We start from the raw sequence: 9124 nt of genomic DNA on the forward strand, positions 1-9124 counted from the left end.
TAGTGTCCTATCTACCACCATTCACCTCACAAAGCAGCTATGAGCATTGTGGGTATTCATACAAATAAAGATGATGATCCCTGCCATCTAGAAAGCTACTGCCATCATAGGACTTCCCTGGCTGCTCCTGCCACCCTTGGTGACCTCTGTTCTGAATTGTTATGACCCTGCTGCAGTATCTCAGACAATTTGTAAGCTCCTTGTTTTATTTCCTATTTCATTAGTAACTTGCCCTTGAGGGCAGGACATATGCCCACACATACTTTTGTATCACTAGTAGCATTTAGTGTTTTGCTGAGCACAGGATAGATATTTAACAAATGACTGATTTAACACTCTTTTATTTTGCTTCATGAAGAGTAGACTAGTGAAGTCAGAAGTACCCACCAATACTGCTCATGAAGTGACCCATGGTCCATGTAAAGTGTGAGCCCTTCTATCTTTGGCTATATTTCAATCTGCTGAGTGCGTTCACCCCTTCACTTAATACCTAGTATTACCTAGCATGGACCCATTGCCTGCCAGGCATGAGACACTGGTGGCACTGAACATGACCAGCAGAGTTCTGCCTCCACAGAGTGGGCTAGACTTTTATCATCAATCTCCTTTAAGTATTATTGCACCTTCCAAAATGAATTATAAATACCTCAAACTTCTTAGAGATTATCATAACCAGAAAAGCTTGATGCTATGTAAATAATAGCCTACAAATTATGATGTTTAAATTTTATTGAGTTATGTCATTGAACTGGAAACAGAGCTGTACAATTAGATACTCCCCACTAACTACTGAACTTATTTTATCTCTTATGAAGAAAGTAATGATGTGGAGAACAACCATGTGCAAAAAAAAAAAAAAAAAAAATGGTTGTGCTGCGACCCCTTAGAAGCACGTGACTACATGAGAGGCTAAGATTGAAGTGTTTTCAGGAAGCTACTTTTAATTATTTAATAAAATTAATCTTTTATTTTAAAGAAGTATCTGGAATTGAGGGGGTTCATGCAGAATGTTTTCCTCTGTGGCTCTTCATTAGTGTGTTTGTGAGATTAAGTCATGTTGCCTGTTTTGTGTGGTATTTCCAACACTGTGTAGTATCATACTGTGTAAATACACTATACAGTGTTTCTCTACTGCACCTTTGAAAGACTTTTGGGTTGGTTTCACTTTTTAAGTATTACAAATAGTGTTGCCATGAACATTCTTGTACAAGCTTTTTGATAAACATTCTTATTTTTATTGGGGTATTCACCCACATATACACACATTTCAATTGTAAGAATCCAAGAAGCTTTAAAAATACGGAAATTAGTACAACAAAGATTCATAAAGTTCATGGATAGAAATGCAGATTGAGTAGTTGTGGGAAGGAGAATGGGCATATACCCAAACACACATATTTAGGTTTGACAGAATACATGGGTATTTAGCTTTGCTGAAACTATATCCATGAATATTGTAGTGCATACATGGACAAAGACATGAAAACTTCCACCTCTAAGGAATGAATCTTTGGGTGTGGGGGCTCAGGACCATAGTCTTGGGAGACACCATGGTCAATTAGCATAACCTAGTCCACAAAGATAATGTACTATACATCCTACTTTGCTCTGGAAAGACTATTGGTCTCTACCTGTCTAGAGGAAAGAAGAGTAACAAAAATCAAAAAGCCATGAAAACAATTAGTCCAATAGACAAATGCACCATGTAAATATCAGTCTCCATGATCCTGAGACCAGAAGGACTAGATGGTACCCAGCAACTACTACCCACTATTCGGAAAGGAATCACATTACAACATCCTGGCTAGAGTGGCTGAAAAATGCAGATCAAAACTCAAAATCATATTTAAAAAAAAATGTTTTACTGCTTGAATAGGAACTGGTAAAACCCTGAAACATTGACCCTTAATCAAACTTCAGATCTGGAAAGGAACTTACCTCCATGACTGAATTTTCAGCCCCCAAATAGATCGGTCTATAAAGGGAAGAAAAGCACTAGTGAGGTCCACACATCTTAAAATAACCAACCATTTGAGAGCAAACGAGTAGCATTTACCCAAGGACAAAATTCAGAAGGATTAGGAAAGAAGGAGGAACACATGGAGGAAGTGGGATAAATTATATTACATTGAGGGGATTGTAATCATTGAGATGAAATGAAGTGTGTATGATTTGTTGAATATAAAACTGAAGATGTGCTCTGTATACCTTCATCCAGTTTACAATAAAGAGTTTAAAAATAAAAAGGATTTATAAAAGTTCAAACTCATGTAAAGAACAAGTGATTTTGTTGCTGTTGAATGCCATTGAGTCGATTCCAACTCATAGCAACCTTGCATATGGTTTCCAAGGAGTGTCTGGTGGGTTTCAACCACCAACCTAGCATTTAGCAGTCCAGTACTTAACCTACAATGCCATATAAAGACTAGATAGTAGTGAGGAAAATACCTAATTATTATATCAAGGCATTACTTTTTTTTTTCTAATATATCTTTATAGTAACCAGAAATTTCTGCAGTACTAATAGTAATGCTGGAGTCCTGGCATGGCACTGTAGGATAAGCACCAGACTGAAAGGTCAGTTTGAACCAAAATGTTGGTGGTTCAAACTCACCAGAGGCTCCTTGGAAACTCTATAAGGGTCGCTATGAGTCAAAGCTAATTCTACGGCACTTAACAATAACAACAAATAGTAATACTACAAATGCATATTAATTATTGATAGTAAGTTAAATGTTTGAGTTTTTGTGTTCACTTTATTGTGTTTTGTTTCTGGTAAAGAGGGTTATTATATCACCAAATGTCTGCAATATATATTAGTGGTTGAATCACACCTCTAAAAAACTTTGCTATTCATCCAAATGAAGGTCGTTTATCTGATTTATTGGAGGAGCAAAGTACTCTGCCAAAGGAAGAGAACAACTTCTAATACACCAGTCCTACAACTTCACTGTCACATAAAAAGCGACTACGAGCAATAAAAACTTAAGGCAGGGGAGATGACTCATGCTAGTGATTTGGATATAATCAAAGAATCAGCAAAAGTCCGGTACTCCTAGACAATCTATATTATTCTCAACCTATGAACTGCAAAGACTCCTTTTACAAAGAGCCCAGCTGTCCTTAAGGATGTAATTTTCATTCTTTGCTTCTTAGTTTGCAGATAAAGCAGAAAATACAAGGGTACATCAAAAAATATTGCTACTAGAGTTCTAGTTCATGCATAGGTTTATTCCAAACACAATGTGTTTAAACATGTCTCTGTAATCAGTGGATGGCTGTAGACAAGTTTTCTCAGTAATATACTTGTCTTAGTCTTGTGAGGGTGAATTTAAAATAAAAATAAATAAAAAGGTCCATTAAAACAGTGACTTCTGAGAGGATCTACTGTTGTTGTTGTTGTTGTTGTTAGGTGCTATCAAGTCAGTACAAACTCAGAGCGACCCTATACACAACAGAACAAAACACTACCCTGTCCTGGGCCAACCTGACAATCATTGCTACTCTTGAGCCCATTAATGCTGGCAATTTGCCAATCCATCTTGCTGGGGGTCTTCCTCCTTTTCTCTGACCCTCCACCTTACTAAACATGATATCCTTCTCCAGTGACTGTTCCCTCCTGACAATACGTCTGAAGTATGAGAGATGAAGTCTGGCCATCCTGGCCTCCAAGTAGCACTCTGGCTGTACTTCATCCAACACAGATCTACTGGTTCTTTTGGCAGCCCATGGCACTTTCAGAATTCTCTTCCAACACCATAACTCAAAAGCATCAATTAATCTACAGTCTTCCTTATTCACTGGCCAACTTTTGCATGCATATGAGGTTATTGAAAATTCCGTAGCTTCAGTCAGGCACACCTTAGTCCTTAAACTGACATCTTTGCTCTTCAACACTTTAAAAGTCTTGTGCAGCAGATTTGCCTAATGTAATACATCATTTGATTTCTTGACGGCTGCTTCCATGAGTGTTGGTGGTTGATCTGAGAAAAATTAAGTCTTCGACAACTGCAATCTTTTCTCCATTGATAAGAATGGAGAGGATCTGCTGGGCCAGTTAATTTCAAATCAGAAAGGTCAGTTCAGAATTCGTGAATACCACAGATCTGTAATCTAGATAGATTTTCTTTAAGGACACAGGGCATTCATAGGGATTTGTTATGAAGGAGTTTTAAGAAAATTGAAAACTTTATTGATGAGAAAAACCACCAGGAAAGTTGTATACTTTCAGAAGTGTATAGCCCTAGATGGAGACCATCTCAAGAAAAACTAGTTTCACATTTTGTTACTTTGCATAATAAAGGTTTCTGTAAAGTTTGGAATAATACTTTTTAACTTATTCTTGTAGTAGAAGGAGTCTTAATGTGGCACTGTAGGATAAGCACTGGACTTGTTGTTGTTGTTGTTAAGTGCCTTTGAGTCGGTTCTGACTCATAGCGACCATGCATAGGGTTTCCGAGTTTCCGAGGCTGTAAATCTTTACGGGAGCAGAAAGCCTCATCTTTCTCCCGCGGAACAGCTGGTAGTTTCGAACTGCTGACCTTGCGGTTCGCAGCCCTATTCGTAACCACTATGCCACCAGGGCTCCTTCTGGCTCAGTTGTTGTTAAGTTCTGTTGAGTCCGTTTCGACTCACAGTGACCCTGTATAGGATTTCCCAGGAATGGCTGGGGAATTTGAACAGCTGAATTTGTGATTCAAACCAACCTTGTGGTACAGGGCTTTATCCCACAGTGCACACCATTGTTGTTGTTGTTGTTAAGTACCATGGAGTCGGTTCCGACTCACAGGGTTTCCGATGCTGTAAATCTTTACAGGAGCAGAAAACCTCATCTTTCTCCCGCGGAACAGCTGGTAGTTTCAAACTGCAGACCTTGAGGTTAGCAGCCTGATTCGTAACCATTTGGGCTTGAACTTTTTTAGTTGGAAGTTTTTTAGTGACTTGATAAATTTAATGTCTTATTATAGGACTGTTCAGGTTTTCTACTTCAGTCTTTGTTAGTTTAGGATAAAGTATTTGTTTCTAGAAATTTGTCCATTCCTTCTAGATTTTCAAATTTGTTGGCGTATAATTCTTTGCAGTGTTCTGATATAATCCTTTGTATTTCTGTTGGTTCTGTTGCGATGTCACTCATATTATTTCTTAATAAGATTATTTTTAGAAGCATAAGGAAGTGGGGAGTGAGGAAGACACCTTCACACCCAGGCAGGGAGGAGCAAGAACTGGTTTCTCTCTCATTGGTCTAGCAGCAATCTCCTGGCCTCACAGGCTCTCCCTCCAATGGGGAGCTCACTGTGAGTTTACAGAGGAGAGGATGGAGCCTTTTCAGCCATACATTGGCATTCCTAGTTTGGGGGCTGCTATGTGTCCTCACATGAGTACTCAGGGCTTTTGCTCTTTCTGAATGGTAGCGTAGTGGTTACAAATCTGCAAGGTCAGCAGTTCGAAACTACCAGCTGTTCCTCAGGAGAAAGATGAGGCGTTCTGCTCCCGTAAAGATTTACAGCCTAGGAAACCCTGTGAAGGGTCGCCATGGGTCGGAACTGACTCCACGGCACACAGCCACCAAGCCACCAAGTTACCAGAGCACACCATCAGATTTCCTTTTTGTAGTAGGGAATTCCCTCTGGGAAACAAATACAGGTTCTAATGATTTAGGGCATGGACAAAGGACATATAACCCTGCAGGGGAGAATTGTTGTTCAGTGCTGTTGAGTTAGTTCCCACCCACAGTGACCCTGTATAGGGTTTCCAAGGAACGGCTGTCAATCTTGAACCGCTGACCTTGCTGTTGAAACCGACACAATCCAGTGCATTAACCCACAGCACCACGTTATTCCCACCGTGGTGGGAATAACGTGATTTACATCCTAAATCCTCTGAAGCCTATACATTTACAATGATTTCTGTGTTTGTAAAGGAAATGTCTCCTAGTCAAGGCTGAGAAACTTCACATTCTACTCTAGATTAATTGAACATTTAGAGGACCTGTCAAAACATGAGAGGGACCCAGTAAGACATACCTTCTGAAAGAAAGTGCTAGAAGGATAGGAGAGGGAAAAAAAATCTCCCACACTGGCTACACTCTGAAATCAGCAGGAAATTATGAGAAAAGTTTCAAACTTACAACCCCCCCCCCCACTTCTACTTTGGCTACAGATTCTAGGGGCAATAGATAAGGCAATCAATCTATAAGGAGTCAGCAGTTCAGCTGGGATGAGAGCCAGCAGGGATGGGGTGCTCCGAAACCAGAGGTGTGGAACACAGACAAACAGAAATAGAAAAGATGGACACAAGTTCCACACAGAGGTAACTGGTTTCCTCATTTAAGGAGCCATTCTGTTGTGGTGTTATGGACTAAAGCACTGGATCACAAGGTCGGCAGTTCAAACCCACCAGTTGCCCCTTGGAAACGTTATCCAGGCTCAAAATGAGTCAGAACCAACTTCACAGCACTTAACAACATAACAACAACTGGTGCATGGAGTTGGGGAGAAGGTAAAAGGTGGAGACCAAGTTAAAGGCAGATTCTGTGTCTCTATCTACTTAGCGTTCTTCTAGGTGCTATGAACTAGATGCAAAGAGTAGACCTTGGATACTGTCCTTCTTAAGTTTATACTAAAGGTTTGTGGAGTTTTTCTATCAGCACTTTAAATGAAGATGACAGAGATCTTCCCAGGGACTTCATAACAGATTCAATGAAGAGTAAAACTGCGTGCTTGCAGACATATTTATTTATTTAAATAATTCTGTAGAACCGGTACAGAATGCTTAAATCATTCCACACAAAACAGTCTGATCATTTCCCGTGGTGATTGAATGGAACCAGGCTTTAACCTAAACCCCACCACCTCAAATGCTATATTGCCCCCTATACACCATCATTCAAAATTTGCATGGCTGTCCAGAATCTGAAATGGTTTTATACTTGGAAAAGTTTTATATCCTTACCTGAGGGACAGGCTCATTTCTGAGAAGATAGCTGGGCGAGCAGGTAGGTCTGTAGTAAAGAAATGTGCCAACGTGGATATCCATGCATTGAATAATTGGCTGGCAGGGAAGAATGGGACAGTCTGTTGCCTCTTGTTCACACTTATCTGCTCAAAATTGCTTCTGCTGATGGAAGCCCCAGGAAGAAAGCAGCTTGCTTACAAGAATCACCCTGGAGGATGCATGGATACTGCACACAATTTCAAAATAGGAGTATTTCCACTTGGGTGATTCAACTGAGCAGAGGACAAAATCTCATTTGTTTTCCATTAGCCCCATAATTTTTATAGAAGAATAAACAATAAAATTTGTATTTTGTGAAAGGAGGTTTTATCAATTAGGACTGGGTTTAGCTGCAAATAATAGAAACCTGGAATAAAATTTCAAATAATACAGACGTCAATATTTTGAAGGTAAATTCTAAAGATAGGTAGACCAGGGATGATGTGGTGGCTCTGTAGTAACCAGGACTCAGACTGTGCTAGCTTTCTTTGGTACCAATCTGAAAATCACAGAATTTACCTTAAATGCAAGCACAAACAGAGGAGCCATCTATAAGAGCATGAACCAACTGTTTTTGGAAATTTCTTGGGTACTCTCACACACACTCCTGCTGACTAGAACTGAACTATACATATCCTTACATCACACTATAGAGGAGGTTGGACCACATGTTCCACTAAAAATGAAGGATTTCACAGGTAGAAATTTAGTAATTTCTGCCTTTGATTTTTTTAAAGATACAAACTCATGATATTTCTGGCCATGGACACTCCTGGAATATTTGTTTTCTTGCTTTTTAGCCACAATTTGCTCTCTTGCAATTAACCATTGTTGTTGTTAAGCGCCGTCGAGTTGATTCTGACTCATAGCGACCCTGTACAGGGTTTCCAAGGCTGTAAATCTTGACAGGAGCAGAAAGCCTCATCTTTCTCCGATGGAACGGCTGGTGGTTTCGAACTGCTGACCTCAAGGTTCACAGCCCAATTCATTACCATTACACTACAAGAGCAATTAACCATAGGATGCGAAATTTGTGTTAACCTTTTGGAGTTGAATCTAGGAAAAACCTTGGAAACTTCTGGGTTTGTTTGACTGTTCCACATTCCCATATACTGTTTGAGTTGATGGAAATGTTTTTTCTAGAACATTGTTGATGTCATTGAGTCAACCCCAGATTCATAGTGACCCTGTATGTTACAGAGTACAACTGCTCCGTTGGATTTTCTTGGCTGTACTCTATATAGAATCCTGGTGTGACACTATAGAACAACACTGAACTGCTAACCACAAGGCCTGCAAGTTGTACCCACTAGCCATTCCTCAGAAACCCTACACAGGGTTGCTATGAGTCAGAACCAACTCACTCTGACACATTGCATATAACAAATCTTTACGGAAGCAGTTTATCTAGTCTTCTTTCCTCAGGAATGTTGGGTGGGTTTGAAGTGCCAGCTCTTACATTAGCAGTCAAGACGGAACCATTTTCACCTCCCATGTTCTTTGTTTTTTAAGTTTTTATTATGAATTGAATGATAGTTTACATGGGAGAACATTGGTTTTACACTCATCATTTCATTAAAATGATTAAAATCTCCTCTGTGCATCATCATTCAATAGTGTTTACTTCTATGCCCTGTTTTTTTTTTTTTTGGATATACCAAAAATACTCAGGAATATATAATCATTTAAACAATCAACCAAATGGCACATTCTGCAAGTCTACCTCCTGGCCACCAGCACACAGCTTTTCTCTTTCCAGGCGTCCAGAATCCTCAGCTGCTCCCTCTGTCCATGTCCTCATCTCTCCTCTATCTCTGGTGTCCCTGCTTCTCTGGCTAGGGTCCCACATTCTGCTCGTGCTCGTCTCCCTTACCACGCATGTTCTTTAGTAAGAAGTTATCAGTCGTGATAATTTATCAAGTTACTTCCTCATTTGCCTTCAAAGTGCATATTATCACATAATTAGGAATAGATCATGCATCCTCTGGATGAGTTCTATGTCAGGCAATAGAAATTTAGTACCCTGATAGTACCCTTATAAGGAGCTTTGGTAGTGTAGTGGTTACGAGTTGGGCTGCTAACCTCAAGGTCAGCAGTTCGAAACTACCAGCAGTTCCATGGGAGAAAGATA

This window comes from Chrysochloris asiatica, unplaced genomic scaffold, assembly GCF_000296735.1.
Source record: "Chrysochloris asiatica unplaced genomic scaffold, ChrAsi1.0 scaffold00158, whole genome shotgun sequence".
Classification (NCBI taxonomy): Eukaryota; Metazoa; Chordata; class Mammalia; order Afrosoricida; family Chrysochloridae; genus Chrysochloris; species Chrysochloris asiatica.